Genomic DNA, 18,482 nt, shown 5'->3' with positions numbered 1-18,482 from the left:
TGGCAATGGCAAGGAAAGCGTTTCTGAAGAAGATAAATTTGTTAACATCGAGTATAGATTAAAGTGTCAGGAAGTCGTTTCTGAAAGTATTTGTAGGGAGTGCAGCCATGTATGGAAGTGAAACATGGACGATAAATAGTTTGGACAAGAAGAGAATAGAAGCTTTCGAAATGTGGTGCTACAGAAGAATGCTGAAGATTTGATGGATAGATCACATAACTAATGAGGAGGTACTGAATAGACTTGGGGAGAAGCGGAGTTCGTGGCACAACTTGACTAGAAGAAGGAATCGGTTGATAGGACATGTTCTGAGGCATCAAGGGATCACCGATTTAGTATTTAGTATTGGAGGGCAGGATGGACGGTAAAAATCGTAGAAGATGACCAAGAGATGAATACACTAAGCAGATTTAGAAGGATGTAGGCTGCAGTACGTACTGGGAGATGAAGAAGTTTGCACAGGATAGAGTAGCATGTAGAGCTGCATCAAACCAGTCTCAGGACTAGAACACCACAACAACAACAACACCAAATGAAAGAGCAACTAAGACAGTTTTTACACTACTGGCCATTAAAATTGCTACACCACGAAGATGACGTGCTACAGTCGCGGAATTTAGCCAACAGAAAAAGATGCTGTGATATGCAAATGATTAGCTTTTCAGACCATTCGCACAAGGTTGGCACCGATGGCGACACCTATAGCGTGCTGATATGAGGAAATTTTCCATCCAATTTCTCATACAGAAGCAGCAGTGGACCGGCGTTGCTGGTGAAACGTTGTTGTGATGCCTCGTGTAAGGACGATAAATGCGCACCATCATGTTTCCGACTTTGTTAAAGGTAGGATTGTAGCCTATCGCGATTGCGGTTTACAGTATCGCTACATTGCTGCTAGCGTTGGTCGAGATCCTATGACTGTTAGCAGAATATGGAATCGGTGGATTCAGGAGGGTAATACGGAACGCCGTGTTAGATCCCAACGGCCTCGTATCACTAGCAGTCGAGATGACAGACAGCAGCGCCTGCGATGGTGTACTCAACGACGAACCTGGGTGCACGAATAGCAAAACGTCATTTTTTCGGATGAATCCAGGTTCTGTTTACAGGATCATGATGGTCGCATTCGTGTTTGGCGACATCGCGGTGAACGCACATTGGAAGCATGTATTCGTCATCGCCATACTGGCGTATCACCCTGGGTGATGGTATGGGATGCCATTGGTTACACGTCTGTGTCACCTCTTGTTCGCACTGACGGCACTTTGAACAGTGGACGTTACATTTCAGATGTGGCTCTACCCTTCAGTTGATCCCTGCGAAACACTACATTTCAGCAGGATAATGCACGACCGCGTGTTGCAGGTCCTGTACGGGCCTTTCTGGATACAGAAAATGTTCGACTGCTGCCCTGGCCAGCACATTCTCCAGGTCTCTCCCCAATTGAAAACGTCTGGTCAATGGTGGCCGAGCAACTGGCTCTTCACAATACGCCAGTCACTACTCTTGATGAACTGTGGTATAGTGTTGAAGCAGCATGGACAGCTGCACCTGTACACGCCATCCAAGCTCTGTTTGACTCAATGACCAGGCGTATCAAGGCCGTTATTACGGCCAGAGGTGGTTCTTCTGGGTACTGATTTCTCAGGATCTATGAAGACAAATTGCGTTTCTTCTTGGTGTAGCAATTTTGATGGCCAGTAGTTTATTACGAGTGTTCAATGTGAGCAGCATCGAGTCGATAGGCAAATCTTGAACAGTGAGCCTCACCCCCGTCCCCCTTTCAAAGGCAAAAATCGCGTGGTGTTAGATCAGTTGAAAGTGGAGGCCAAGCGAAGCAAGTTCTGTCATCCGGCCCCATGTAGCGAATTCATTGGTCAGGTGCAACGCTGTTTAACCAGTAGGGTACTGAGTTATGCTACTGAGACGGTGCACTATTTTGCTCCCAAAGAAGATTCTGTGGTTCAGCTTACTCCAACTATGGAAAGGGTCGTAATCTAGCGCATCAACACAAGACACCAGTTTCAACAGTTACTTCACCTAAAAGGAAAGGCCCATAAACTTGCCACTGGGATATGGCACAACAGAGAGATGCGTACATTACGTGTGTTCACATTTCGAATTAGGTGGAACGTCATTTCTTCACTGATTTCGACACGACCCAGATAGTCTTCATCGTCGTGTAGCAACATTTCGTTCACGAAGTTGGCACGTAAACTGTAATCTGTAGGCTTTAGAGTAGGCTTTAGAGCCTGTAACAAGTGCAAGCGATAAGGACGTAGTTGTTAGCGTCTCCTTAAGTCTTCACACAGCCGTCACTGGAATAGCTAGTTCGCGACTGCCCTTCCGAGCTGATTTCTTGGAGCTACAAGTGAAAGAGTTTCTTACTTATTTATGTTTCTACTAGCGCGTTCTAACGGAAGGCACACGAAACAGTGTAGGCGCACATGTATACAAAGCTAACAGTTTGAGCTGCTCTTTCATCTGATGTATTGTTTATAACTGTAAGTTTGATAAGAAGGGGTATTCATTTTCAAACACCCTGTATATGAATTAACTTATGATTGCTGTCAATGTGTATACGTGGCTCGAACAAGCAGAAATCGTAGAAACAAGGTATAAAGAGCACTCTTACGTAACAGCTGTCATTCAACATTTGCTGATCACCTATACAATAGCACCGAATCACGAGTCAATTAACACAGAAACTGGTGGGAAGAAGAGATCAGTTAAAATCGATACTGATATTTTAGCTCTGAATAATTGTTTTTTTTATTTGTTTCGCTTCTGTTATAACAGGTGCTTTTTTAATTTTTTACTAATCAACGAGTAAAGAAAACGCGATATCAATTATCCAAAGCACCATTGCTAAATTGTTTCGTTTTTAAGCAAATTTTCTTTTTTTTAAAAAAAAGAGAGTGATTTTTTTATTCGTAAAATTTGAATTGGTTTGAAATATTGCTTTGCTATAGAAAACGGGATAACGATCAGAGCTATTTTCATAACAACGTCGACAGGAATCAGCAGCAAATATATGGCATTAAAATTTGTACAGCATGGCTGAACTACAATGTTCGTGTTGCCGTGTGCCGTAGCTGACCCGTGTCCGTGCAGTGCGCGAAACTTGCGTCACAATCTGTTCTATGCGTAGTTACTCCCTGTCGTCGCCGGACGTCCGCAGAATGGTACTAACCGAAAGGAAACATTTTTAACGAAGTGACGTAGCAATTAAGTACAATGCTTCATTTACTTCAAAATCTTAAAGATTTGACAGACTTTTTTATGACGTAATAATAGAGGAGGGAAATTATGGCAACAGCAATAAATCAAAAACTTAACAAGAAATAGTATACAATAACAATAGAAAGTAACTGATCCGCTGCCTTTGTCTAGATAATATGCCTTCATCTGCCTGTAGCCCTTGAAAGCGGACAAATTAATACGAAGCCAGAATTCTTCGGCCTCAGGTTTCAACCTTGAGCACTGGCTGTTCTTAACGCCACAATAGTGGAATGATCCCTGATAACAACACGATTTTTGAGCAGAGTTTCAAAAAAAATTAGAATCAATAGGAGAAGGCTTTTTGTAGTATTCAACCAATTATCGCTTTTCGAGAAAAGCAGCGAGCGACGGATGATCTAAGTTTTCTTTTATTTGCCTAATTAATTTAATATTTCGATTCTAAGTATCCTTAAACTGAGAGAGGGAAAATGTTTCAGTCTTTGAAGGAAATAATAGGAAAAAAAGTCGAAAATCGGTTATTTCAGGAATCGGTTACTTTGAGCGTTTTAACATTCCGGTAAACCGGCATGGAAAAAAAAAGCCGGTATAACTTAAAACCAGTTGTTTCAGCAATAACCGCTACCTCTACTTAGTAGCAGCTAGTTCGTTTACTGTTACGTATATAGCAGCGATTTTACCTGTAACTGTACCCACACTCCAGTAGCCAGCTTATGTCTGTTATTCTGGTACACATGAATTAACTCACAATTGCTGTCATTCTGTATACCTGAGTCAAACATGCAGGAATTTTAGAACCAGATATGTCATATCAAAAAACCAGAAGCCCAAGGATGGAAACTAATAAACGAACACACATCACAAGAGTAATGAATGAATCGTCTTTGTCAGAACGGAAGAACTATGAAACAACCACTACCTCAAAACTGCATATGATCACCCTCCAAAATTAAAATCTCTTCCCCATATTCCACTCCAGTCACTCTACATGCCTACCCATAACTCTCTCTCTCTCTCTCTCTCTCTCTCTCTCTCTCTCTCTCTGCCAGCCGCTGTGGCCGAGCTTTTCTAGGCGCTTTAGTCCGGAACCGCGCTGCTGCTACGGTCGCAGGTTCGAATCCTACCTCGGGCATGGATGTGTGTGATGTCCTTAGTTAGGTTTAAGTAGTTCTAGGTCTAGGGGACTGACGGCCTCAGATGTTAAGTCCCATAGTGCTTGGGGCCATTTGAACTATTTTGGACCATCTCTCTCTCTCTCTCTCTCTCTCTCTCTCTCTCACTCTCTCTCTCTCAATCAATCTATCTATCTATCTATCTATCTATCTCATTCTCTCCCTCTGGCTCTCCCCGTCACACACACACACACACACACACACACACACACACACACAAAAGCTAACCATCAAAAAAATTAACGACGCTTCAAATTCGAACCACATACCGAACAAACACGCCACAAAGCTAATGAACACCATACAGCCATAGCAAAACGTGAAATGGCGGCAGAAATTTTGTGCTTGACTAACAAATCGTACAAAATGCAAAAGAAATATGCGTGTTACCAGGACATGAGCAAAGGAAAAAACAGCACATCAAAAACCGCAAGTGACACGATAAATAATCCGATATATACATAGCGATTCCCAGCCAGAATGAACAATAAACAGAAAAAAATTAAAAATCTTTCTGTTGTTTGAGGATGGTAAGCCGTAGATTGGGTATTAGATACAAGCCTACCAGCAGACACAAGCAATAGCTTCGTATGGGATACGTAAACAAACACTTATGTCAACAATTTTTCCAAATTTACCTTAAAATCAAAATATTCAGATATATCGTAAATGAATAACACATAATGCCTCAACTCCATGACATATCTCTAAACTCTGCAATGTTTGGAAACTAATACAAAATGTTTGACATAATAATCGCTCCTTTTGCAAATGTAAATACTCGTGCGCTAAAAGTCCCTGTAACAAATACAAGAAGTTAACACGCAAAAACAATTGTTTAGAAAGAAAATGAAAAAAATAAATCCACTGATGACAGTAAAATAAGTGCTGAAACATGTCTGGGTGAAAACAAAACTAAAAAATAGCGTCTTCCATAAGACTGAATTCCTCTCCAGTTTTTTTTAGCAAGCGCAGAAATTAGGAAAACTTCAACATCCACAAGATGATTAGTAATATAATTATAATGTTCTTGCTGCTGACGAGTCGAACAAAGTTTAGGGAAATATGAGAAATTTTATAGGAAACAGCATGTTCTTAAAAGTACATATATAATGTTGCAGAGAGAAGGAAAATTTTCTTTCTTTAACTTTCATCCGAGTAGTAAATAATTTTCAAAACAACAAATAATTGATTTTTAAGTTACAGATAACCGTGGTACTTAGGAACAATTCAATAAAACTTCGTCCATGATGGGCTTTGTGAAGAGGCGCGACGGATTAGATGACACACAAGAGATTTTCTATTTACTGTTCTAGTCTCTAGCATTTTAATCTCCTTGATTCATATCCTGCCTGTAAAATTTCTTTTTTTCTCTAAATAATAACTAAACATGCTGGAAAATGTAGCTGAGAACTTTTCATTAATATAATGGACAATATATTTTTTGCTGATGACAAAATCCTCCTGGGTAGTTCCCGCCCTATTAGTTGAGTGGGCCGCATTAATTTTCCTCTGATCGTCTTATTAAAGAGGATGCCATCATCATTAATTCACTCTTTACAGTTGCAAGTTCTTTAGAAATATAACCGATGTTTCCATCTCGTAAAACTGAACCTACAAGATACCTTACAAGACAGTATGAAGAAAGGCAAGCCTATGTTTATATCATTTGTAGATACAGAACAAGTTTCTACCAATAATCACAATAGCATCCTGTCAGTCAAGAAAAATTCTGGACTGGGTTAAAAAAATGAATAAGCATTAAGATGGTAGTTTTAAAGCTTCGGATATTCTGTCTTCTGAATCTGCTTAGTGTATTCATATCTTGCTCTCGCTCTAAGATTTTTACCCATTTCCCTCCAATACTAAATTGGTGATACTTTGATGTCTCAGAAAGTGCCCTACCAACCGATCCCTTCTTCTAGTCAAGCTGTGTCACAAATTTCTCTTGTTCCCAATTCTATTCAGTATCTCCTCATTAGTTACATGATTTACCAATCTAGTCTTCAGCATCCTGTAGCGCCACATTTCAAAGACTTCTATTCTTTTCTTGTCTAAACTGTTTATGTCCATGTTTCACTTCCATGCATGGCTACAGTCCATACAATTACTTTCAGAAAACACTTCCTGGAACTTTCAAATATCCCTTCTTCAGAAAAGCCTTCCTTGCCATCGCCAGTGTATCTTTTATATCCTCTCTACCTCGACCATCAAAAGTTATTTTGCTGCCCAGAGAGCAAAACTCATCTAGTGCTTTAAGTGTCTCACTTCTTAATCTGATTCCCTCAGCAACACCACACATTCCATTATCCTCGTTTTTCTTTTGTTGATGTTCGTCTTATGTCTCGTTTAAGATACTGTCCATTCCGTTCAACTGTTCTTCCACGTCTTTGCTGGCTGTGACAGAATTGTAATGTCAATGGCAAACCTCAAAGCTTTCATTTCTTCTCCCTGGACTTTAATTCATACTTCATATTTTTCTTTTGTTTCCTTCACTGCTTGTTCAATATCCAGTTGAAAAACATCTGGGATAGGCTACATCCCTGTCACACTCCCTTCTCTTTCGTGCCGCTCGAGTCTTATAACTGCCATTTGGTTTCTGTACAAATTGTAAATAGCCTTTTGCTCCCTGAATTTTATCCCTACCACATTCAGAATTTGAAAGAGAGTTTTCCAGTTAACATTGTCAAAAGCTTTCTCTAAGTCTACAAATGATAGAAACGTAAAAAAATGGCTCTGAACACTATCGGACTTAACTTCTGAGGTCATCAGTCCCCTTTGAACTTAGACTTACTTAAACATAACTAATCAAAGGACATCACATACATCCATGCCCGAGGCAGGATTCGAACCTGCGACCGCAACTGTCGTGCGGCTCCGGACTGTAGCACCTAGAACCGCTCGGCCACTCCGGCCTGCATAGAAACGTAGATTTGCCATTCCTTAACATATTTTCTAAGATAAGTCGTAGGGTAAGTACTGCCGCGCGTGTTCCTACATTTCCACGGAATCCAAACTGATCTTCCCCGAGGCCGACTTCTACCAGCAGATTTCTAAATGGACTAAATTGCATGTAGTAGATCTGAAGCCTAAAAAGGTTGAGCAGCCCTGTCCTACACAGTCCTGCGGATAGACCATTACAACGTGATAATAAATTCAGTTGGGAGAGGCACACCACAGAACTGCAGAAACCCTTAACAAATCCGTATTTGCAATTCGAGTGTTAGCAGACATAGGCGACATAAAAATGAAAAAGCTTGCACACTTTGCCTACTTTCATTCCATAATGTCATATGGTATAATTTTTTGGGGTAACTCTTCAAGCCAAACAAAAGTTTTCAGAGTCCAAAAACGTGTAATACGTATTATTTGTAAATTCACGGACGTCCTGTAGAAACCTCTTCACAGAACTGGGTATACTAACTACTGCCTCTGAGTATATTTACTCCGTAATGAAATTTGTCCTAAATAATATATCTCTTTTTTCCAACAAACAGCTCAGTTCATACACACAATAACAGGAACAAAAATGATCTGCACAAGTACTTAAAAGCACTTACTTTAGTTCAGAAAGGGGTCCATTACTCAGGAACACTCATCTTCAAAAATTGGCCAGCAAACATAAAAAATTTAGTTACAAATAAAGATCAGTTTAAAAGGAGCCTGAAAGACTTACTAGTGGCCAACTCTTTCTATTCCACTGACGAATTTTTTAATAGAAGCAAATGATGTATTTTAGATATTCATACTACTAGTATTGTTATTTCAGCTTAAAAAAAATTGACATGCTCCACATCCACGAGGATCTCCTTAGCACGGATCTATGGAACGAAAAAATAATCTAATCTAATGTAGCCATGGAGGTAAAATCAGAGAAGTTGACCAGCAGACGCTCGTCCGTCTCAGCAGTCGCGATGGAACAGGACAGTTGAGGTGGTAAACAAAGTGCCCTTCGCCACACATCTTATGGTGGCCTGTGGAATACAGACGTAAATGACGTAGAGATGGACGAAGGCAGCACATCGGTTCTGTGGCTCCGAAAGCTCTCTACGTCTGAAAAGGAGAGGAGGAAAAAGATGATTCGTTCAAGTAGGAGTGACGTCCACGTCATATCGCTTAGTATAGGACGGCGAAGCGAAAACCAGTTTACCAAGAAAGAGCGGAGTGTCGGCCGTAGGCCCGCGCCGTCCAGACACAAAGAAGGCGGACCGGCCGGCGCTGCGACCCGCGCCCGCGGGCGGCAGACGTATCCCGTCCTAAGTCAACAAGTGCACGTGAGCGCGAGCGGCCTTTGAGCCGTCTGGGAGCCCCGTGATAAATGGCGACGCCTCCAAATGGAATTGGATCTGCGACGAAGGACGGCCGGGGGCGGCGCGCCTCCTGTCGTCTCCACGTGGGCCTCGTAAACAAAGCCGTGCCAAACGGCGGCCCCACCGCCTCGTGTTGTGCTGCGCCGTGTTGTTGTCCGCGGGCATTGTCTTTTGAGGGATGGCCACGGACGCAGCCGCAGCATGTGCGTGGAAAATCGGGCCGCACCGCCGCCGGCTGTTTTCTGCTAGGCTTTCCTCTGGTCGAGACCACCAACAGTCACCTATAATGCGCCCAACATGTGTTTCTTTGTCTGTCTTCAAGCCAGAACTTTAAATAACACTCCACAGCTACACATTACCAGCATCAGTAGAAGAGGTCGGCAACGCATACAGGTGCCGTGGCGCTCTGCCTGGAGGTAACCAGCTGAATTAAAAAATGTTTCAAATGGCTCTCAGCAGTATGGGACGTAACATCTATGGTCATCAGTCCCCTAGAACTTACAACTACGTAAACCTAACTAACCTAAAGACATCACACAACACCCAGTCATCATGAGGCAGAGAAAATCCCTGACCCCGCGAGAATCGAACCCGGGAACTCGGGCGCGGGAAGCGAGACCACTACCGCACGACCACGAGCTGCGGACCCAGCTGAATCCTCTTACCGTAAACTGGGTATACTTTCACCGATTTTCACTCTGCAAAGTGATTTCATCACTTTTTTAAAAAAAATTCTCCTACCAGTCACTATTGCTTGTTTTTTGATTAATCTAACACATTCGACGAATTTGGAACATGTTCTGTCCATCATCAGGCGTTTATACCCACATACATACACTACTGGCCATTAAAATTGCTACATAAAATTGCTACACCACCAAAATGACGTCCTACAGACGTTAAATTTAACCCACAGGAAGAAGATGCTGTGATATGAAAACCATTATCTTTTCAGAGCATTCAACAAGGTTGGCTCCGGTGGCGACACCTACAACGCTCTGACAAGAGGAGAGTTTCCAACCGATTTCTCATACACAAACAGCAGTTGACCGGCGTTGCCTAGTGAAACGTTGTTATGGTGCCTCATGTAAGGAGGAGAAATACGTTCCATCACGTTTCCAACTTTGATAAAGATCGGATCGAAGCCTATCGCGATTGCGGTTTATCGTATCGCGACATTGCTGCTCGCGTTGGTCGACATCCAATGACTGTTAGCAGAATATTGAATCGGTCGGTTCAGGAGGGTAATACGGAACGCCGTGCTGGACCCCAAAGGCCTCGTATCACTAGCTCTCGAGATGACAGGCATCTTATCTGCATGGCTGTAGCGGATCGTGCAGCCACGTCTCGATCCTTCAGTCAACAGATGGAGACGTTTGCAAGACAACAACCATCTGCACGAACAGTTCGATGACGTTTGCAGCAGCATGGACTATCAGCTCGGAGACCATGGCTGCGGTTACTCTTGACGCTGCATCACAGACAGGAGTGCATGCGAGGGTGTACTCAATGAACGAATGGCAAAACGCCATTTTTTCGGATGAATCCAGGTTCTGTTTACAGCATCATGATGGTCGCATCCGTGTTTGGTGACATCGCTGTGAACGCACAAGGGAAGCGTGTATTCGTCATCGTCATACTAGCGTATCACCTGGCGTGATGGTATGGGGTGCCATTGGTTACATGTCTCTGTCACCTCTTGTTCGCACTGACGGCACTTTGAACAGTGGACGTTATATTTCAGATGTGTTACGACCTGTGGTTCTCCTCTTCATTTGATCCCTCCATAACCCTACATTTCAGCAGGAAAATGCACGACCGCATGCTGCAGGTTTTTCTGAATACAGAAAATGTTCTACTGCTGCCCTGTCCAGCACATTCTCCAGATCTCTCACCAACTGAAAACGTTTAGTCAATGGTGCAACTGGCTCGTCACAATACGCCAGTTACTACTCTTGATGAACTGTGGTATCGTGTTGAAGCTGCATGGGCAGGTGTACCTGTTCACGCTATCCAAGCTCTGTTTGACTCCACGCCCAGGCGTAACAAGGCCGTTATTACGGCCAGAGGCGGTTGTTCTGGGTACTGATTTCTCAGGATCTATCCACCCAATTTGCGTGAAAATGTAATCACATGTCAGTCTAGTACAATATATTTGTCCAATGAATACACGTTTATCATCTGCATTTCATTTTGGTGTAGCAATTTTAATGGCCAGTAGTGTACAAAGAAATGTTACTTAAAGATAACTACATTAACCTAGAACCTTTTCTCCATTGTTCGTTATTGTAATGGCTGGTGATGCATTTGCGGGGGAGGATGGCCAGAAATCGATGTCAGTGATGATGATGATGCATCCAAAATGGCACGAGTAGTGAAAACACTAGAACTTTCTCCATCTTTTGGGTATACTAAAGTACATTCCAAACTTTTGTGACACCCTTACATTTGATTTTTTTTCCTAGGTGCATAAAAGTAAGTACATAAAGCAAATACAATATTTTTACTATCGAACGAGAGTGAAATACAAATTTTACAAATTTGTTACGTAAGATTCTTGAATACGAACAGTCTTTTTATGTCCTATGTATTTTAGATGCGGAAGGTTGGAACACATAAAAAATCTCGCTTATCTCCTGATATGCTTTCGCGACGCACCCCAAATGAGTAGCTACACGGCGGTTGAGACACGCTGCTCTAGAATGCTTGTGTGCCTTACATCTGCGTCATTCATGTATTTGACCAGGTCACTGGTTCTTACGCCCATTAGTATGTTTGCGGCCAGACAGACTACAATACGCTACACATGAAATGTACTCGCATTTGCGAATATGGACAATCATTAGCTGTACAAGGGAATGTCGACAGTGAAAATTTGTGCGGGACTGTGACTCGAACCTGGATTTCCCGCTTATAGCGACCGGTCACCCAATCCGTTTTTAAACTGATTCATTAATTAATTTATTTATTGTATTTTCGGTTATGTAGAGCCACAGTCAGCTACAGGGTGGAGGAGACCAGGCTGACGGGGTCGAATCCCGACGACTGACCACGAAACCTCTCGCATCCCCCAGCCGTGCTGCACCCTCACACTGCTCATATAAAGTCGACTTTTTTATTTATTTGATTTTTTGTTCACGGCTATACTGTGGAAAAACAAATTAAAACTAGTCCATCCATCCGGTACTCTGGAAATCTCGCAAGGTGATAAAGGCTGGCAGGCGGGCCGAATCAGCGGTGTAGGCGCGTCATGTTTCATTTCGTATCGGGTGGGCACATGCCACACCGGCAACGCGCCACGTTAGTGGAGGCGTGGTGAAAACGCTGTTAAGATAATTGACAAAATACGAGCGATAACGGGAACTTTCGCGCAATCTCCGCATGTGCAGTCTGCAAGTATTGCCAAAAACCAAAGCACGGGTGATGGCTATCCAAGCATGACGCACGGCCAGACTCAGACACCCATATGTCGTCAACTGTCTGTCTACAATCTGTACTCACATATTCATTATGTATATTCCAGTACAGGAAAGACGTTTTTCCAGTACACGAAAGACGTTTTACATCAAAGTTGTTGCATTCGGAATACCACAGACACTCCAATATCGTATTTATCCGCCAACCCCGTACAAACGACTCTCTAGTAAAATGTCTCGCCTGTACGGGAATAAACAGAATGAATGTACGAGTACAGGTTGTATACACATGGTTGACGGGATACGGAAGTTTGGGTGTGGCCGTGAATTGTGCCCGGGTCGTAAGTGGTACGACGACCGCTAGCGATAAGAGTAAAATCCGGATTCGAGCCCCGGTCCGGCATAAATTTTCCTTGTCGTCATTCTATTATACAGCTGAACGTTGTCCATATTCGCAATTGCGAATACACGTACAAGGCGTGTTTTTAAGTAAGTTCTGAAAATAAAAAAAAAAAAAACGTGCTAAGATACACTCCTGGAAATTGAAATAAGAACACCGTGAATTCATTGTCCCAGGAAGGGGAAACTTTATTGACACATTCCTGGGGTCAGATACATCACATGATCACACTGACAGAACCACAGGCACATAGACACAGGCAACATAGCATGCACAATGTCGGCACTAGTACAGTGTATATCCACTTTTCGCAGCAATGCAGGCTGCTATTCTCCCATGGAGACGATCGTAGAGATGCTGGATGTAGTCCTGTGGAACGGCTTGCCATGCCATTTCCACCTGGCGCCTCAGTTGGACCAGCGTTCGTGCTGGACGTGCAGACCGCGTGAGACGACACTTCATCCAGTCCCAAACATGCTCAATGGGGGACAGATCCGGAGATCTTGCTGGCCAGGGTAGTTGACTTACACCTTCTAGAGCACGTTGGGTGGCACAGGATACATGCGGACGTGCATTGTCCTGTTGGAACAACAAGTTCCCTTGCCGGTCTAGGAATGGTAGAACGATGGGTTCGATGACGGTTTGGATGTACCGTGCACTATTCAGTGTCCCCTCGACGATCACCAGAGGTGTACGGCCAGTGTAGGAGATCGCTCCCCACACCATGATGCCGGATGTTGGGCCTGTGTGCCTCGGTCGTATGCAGTCCTGATTGTGGCGCTCACTGGCACGGCGCCAAACACGCATACGACCATCATTGGCACCAAGGCAGAAGCGACTCTCATCGCTGAAGACGACACGTCTCCATTCGTCCCTCCATTCACGCCTGTCGCGACACCACTGGAGGCGGGCTGCACGATGTTGGGCATTGAGCGGAAGACGGCCTAACGGTGTGCGGGACCGTAGCCCAGCTTCATGGAGACGGTTGCGAATGGTCCTCGCCGATACCCCAGGAGCAACAGTGTCCCTAATTTGCTGGGAAGTGGCGGTGCGGTCCCCTACGGCACTGCGTAGGATCCTACGGTCTTGGCGTGCATCCGTGCGTCGCTGCGGTCCGGTCCCAGGTCGACGGGCACTTGCACCTTCCGCCGACCACTGGCGACAACATCGATGTACTGTGGAGACCTTACGCCCCACGTGTTGAGCAATTCGGCGGTACGTCCACCCGGCCTCCCGCATGCCCACTATACGCCCTCGCTCAAAGTCCGTCAACTACACATACGGTTCACGTCCACGCTGTCGCGGTATGCTACCAGTGTTAAAGACTGCGATGGATCTCCGTATGCCACGGCAAACTGGCTGACACTGACGGCGGCGGTGCACAAATGCTGCGCAGCTAGCGCCATTCGACGGCCAACACCGCGGTTCCTGGTGTGTCCGCTGTGCCGTGCGTGTGATCATTGCCTGTACAGCCTTCTCGCAGTGTCCGGAGCAAGTATGGTGGGTCTGACACACCGGTGTCATAGTGTTCTTTTTTCCATTTCCAGGAGTGTATCTCATTAACTTTATTTTTACATGAAAGCCTGCACCTTAATCTACTTTTCTGCATAATTTCCGTCAATATTGAGACAGTTGTCATAACGCTGTACCAGTTTTTGAATACCCTCCTCATAGAAGTCTGCCGCCTTACTTGTTAACCACTGCAACACCACTGTTTTGACTTCGTCATCGTCCTGAAGACGCAGACCGCCCAGGTGTTTCTTCAAGTGCACGAACAGATGGTAGTCGCTGGGCGCAAGATCGGGGCTGTACGGAGGATAGTTTACAGTTTCCCATCGGAAAGATGTGATGAAATCTTTGGTCTGATTCGTCACATGCGGACGGGCATTGTCTTGCAGCAAAACGTTGCCCTTGCTCAGCTTCCATGGACTGTTGCTTTGATTTTGGTGTGACGTAGACCACCCAGTTTCATCGTCCGCAACAATTTGGCTTAATAAGTCATCACCGTCGTTGTGGTACTACTCAAAGAAAGTCAATGGACTGTCTAAAGGTTTGGTTTTGTGTACATCCGTCAGCATTTTCGGTACCCAACGTGCGCACAATTTTCGGTAATTCGGTCACAATGCCATACAAAACACTACGAGAAACATTAAGAAATCGTAAAGCGTCTGTTTTCTCTCACCTTATTGTCCACTTCCTGCACCAAACTTTCATTAACGACTGAAGGACGCCCATTCCGTTGTTCATCATGTACATCTTTAAATGCTCTCACCCACTTTCTTGTCATTCATAATGTTTTCTCCGTAAACTGCACAGATCTCACGCTGAATATCGATCGCTTTTAGACCTTTAGCACTAAGAAATCTTATAACAGCCCGTACTTCACAGTCGGCGCGAATCTCGATTATCGGAGGCATCTTAAGCACTCAGTACACAAAGTAAACAAGGAAGAATCAGACTGTAATGGCGTCAGTGAGTAGATTAAGGCACAGGGTCTTATGTAAAAATAAAATTATTGAGATATCTTAGCACGTCTTTTTTTAAATTTCAAAACAAGCCTCGTATTTCATAACGGCTGTAGTTGCCGCTGTGCGTGTTCATTAGCATGTATGCATGTCTGAAGAAACCTTGAATCGCAATTTGGAATACCACAGGCACTGCAGTCTCTTACAATACCTTATTTCTACTTCATCGGTTACTCAGTTAGCGTGCTACCCAGTACCTCTCATCAGAGGTTCAGTACCTCAAAACTCATCATCAAAACATAAGGTCTCACCCATCTGCTACCCTAGGTGTGTCCATCCGTTACACAGTTATTACTGTTCGCCTCTGGAACAAACTACCCTACACTCTGTAGACAATTGAACTCTGTTCTGTTTAATAAAAAGTTGGTTCACTTCCGTCTCGACCCCATAGGTTCCCCGAACAATCGATGTATATAATCAGTTTCCCTCTGTCAAACAGTAAAGCGAATGGTCCCATGTTGTCCTTGTTACGCTCCTTTGTTCTTTCATTTCACTGTTAGTCATTCTTTTCCTTTTCCTCTTCCACGCTTTCCCCCACACCCTTTGCTGCTAGCGCCTATAGTTTAAATTTACGTACATGTAATTTGTTTTTGATGTTGTACTTGTTAAGAACGAACATAAACTGTGTTCTTTTCTGCACTATCAATATCACATTAATTTCAAAATGTTGCATTCTATATTGGTTACAAGTATAACAAGCTATGTTGTAATAAACAAAATCCAAAATATGTAGAATGTGTAGTTCGATGAAAGAGAGAGTCTGATGACCCTAAATTTCTGAAGCTAAATAAATAAATTAATAAATAAACAAATACATCAATAAAGCCCTGATCAGCAGATTTCTGGGTCAGTGTGCTGGATTAAATTCCAAAACTTTCCTCCCTGACACCTGCAGAAAGAGCATTAGACAGTTTTCATAGTGATCCGTTAGTCGAGAGGGGACATTAAGCAAGTTTCGATCGAACGAATATTTTCGTAAGCTACCGTCTTCGAGGGGATGGCCTACATCTCCTGAGAATCTTAAGAATGACTTTCAGTTTGGTATCAGCATTTCCAACGATTAATGTTATGTTATTTCTACACTTTATACAGCTCCAAGATATTCAGTAGATGCGATTGCTTTCAGTAATCGTTCGGAGATCGTGGAATGGTAGAACAAAGGGTCTTTTCACCTATTTATGTCCAATACATTACATTTACTTATGACGAGGGTCAACGGCCAATCGCTGCACCTAGTGTCAATTCTCTGAAAGGCTTGCTGTATTTCGGTACAGTTTTTCAGCGTTGTGGTGTCTCTATATAGCCTACAACAGTATTATCTGCAAACATTATTCTTCTACGTAAGCAAATTCAAATGTGTGTGAAATCTGATGGGACTTAACTGCTAAGGTCATCAGCCCCTAAGCTTACACACTATGTAATCTATATTATCCTAAGGCCAAACACACACATCCATGCCCGAGGGAGGACTCGAACCTCCGCAGGGACCAGCCGCACAGTCCATGACTGCAGCGCCCAAGACCGCTCGGCTAATCCCGCTCGGCGTTCTACGTAAGCATTGCTACAAAACGTGAGACACCGATTACCCGAGATGGCGACAAACCAATCGTTGTATAGTTGACTCTCTTTAATTCAAAGTTCAAGAGACACTCGAGAGCACGCATACGTGCCTCAACAAGACGTGGCATGGACTGGACTAATGTCTGAAGCAGTTAGATTTAACGAAAGTTTGACTGATCAAGTTGGAATCAGGAACAAGTAGGAACAAGAGTGAAAGTCAAAAAATGCTACTTCAGTTTGAATGAAGTACGAATTTCTTAACAAAATGAAGTGACAGTTAGAATTGAAAACTACACAATAGTTGATTTTATGCCTGCTTAGTTATTTATTTGTCGATTTTAAGATTTCAGACGAGAGACACTTAAGGATTTCCGTGAATGTAGTGCAAGAGAACTTAAATTTCATTGTTGGCATTTTCTTAACAGACATTTTTTGAAAAGGAAGTTATGTCTTTTTTTTAAGTTATTGAGCCGCTCCTCACTAGCAGTGAATGCCTCAGTACCGACGCTAAAATCAAGTAGCTTGGTCTTTTCTTTGAACGTATAACCTCCGACAGGTATGTTTTGACGCCAAATTGACACCATTTTAACAAGCATTCTTCGAGAGACGGAAAAACTATTTCTCACGTATTCTTCCTCCCACCGCATCAGCAGTGTTATCATTGTGCTACTGGAATGTCGACAGCTTGAATGACGGAATCCCGAAACTCAAGAGTTCCTTTTATTTATTTCTTTACACAGAAGAGCCGAGAACTGGTACACATCCCTAATATGGTGTAGGACACTCGCGAGCACGACTCAGTACGACGTGGCATGGACTCGACTAATGCCTGAAGTAGAGCTGGAGGGAACTGACACCATGAATCCTGCAGGGCCGTCCATTAATCCGTAAGAGTACGAGGGGGTGGAGATTTCTTCTCAACTGCACGTTCCAAGACATCCCAGATATTCTCAATAATGTTCATTTCTGGGCAGTTTGGTAGCGAGCGGAAGTGTTTAAACACAGAAGAGTGTTCCTGGAGCCACTCTGTAGCAATTCTGGACGTGTGGTGTCCCATTGTCCTTCTGGAATAGCCCAAGTCCGTCGGAATGCACGATAAACATGAATGGATGCAGGTGATCGGACAAGATGTCTGCGTACGTGTCACCTGTCAGTGTCGTATCTAGACGTATCACGGGTCCCGTATGACTCCAAGCGCAAACTCCCCTCACTGTTATAGAGCCAACCAGCTTGAACAGTCCCCTGCCGACAAGCAGGGTCCATGGATTTATGACGTTCCGCCTTGGAAATCATTTCGATTTACTGAATGTACAAAAACACATAAGATTTGTTCAATCTATCAAGTGTTATTCAGGGGACTTAAGAACAAGGTCGATTTATCCGGAAATTCTATTTACTGAGTTTCGAACTGGCAAGATTTGAATGAATATACACTACTAGCCATTAAAATTGCTACACCACGAAGATGACGTGCTACAGACGCGAAATTTAGCCGACAGGTAGAAGATGCTGTGATATGCAAATGATTACCATTTCAGAGCATTCATACAAGCTTGGCGCCGGTGGCGACACCTACAACGTCCTGACGTGAGGAAAGTTTCCAGCCGATTTCTCATACACAAACAGCAGTTGACCGGCGTTGCCTGGTGAAACGTTGTTGTGATGCCTCTTGTAAGGGGGAGAAATGCGTACCATCACGTTTCCGACTTTGAAAAAGAACGGATTGTAGCCTATCGCGAATGCGGTTTATCGTATTGCGACATTCGTGTTCTCGTTGGTCGAGGTCCAATGACTGTTAGCAGAATATGAAATCGGTGGGTTCAGGACGGTAATACGGAACGCCGTGCTGGATCACAACG

This window comes from Schistocerca gregaria, chromosome 2 (assembly GCF_023897955.1).
Source record: "Schistocerca gregaria isolate iqSchGreg1 chromosome 2, iqSchGreg1.2, whole genome shotgun sequence".
Taxonomy (NCBI): Eukaryota; Metazoa; Arthropoda; class Insecta; order Orthoptera; family Acrididae; genus Schistocerca; species Schistocerca gregaria.
Note: the sequence above shows the minus strand (reverse complement) of the source record.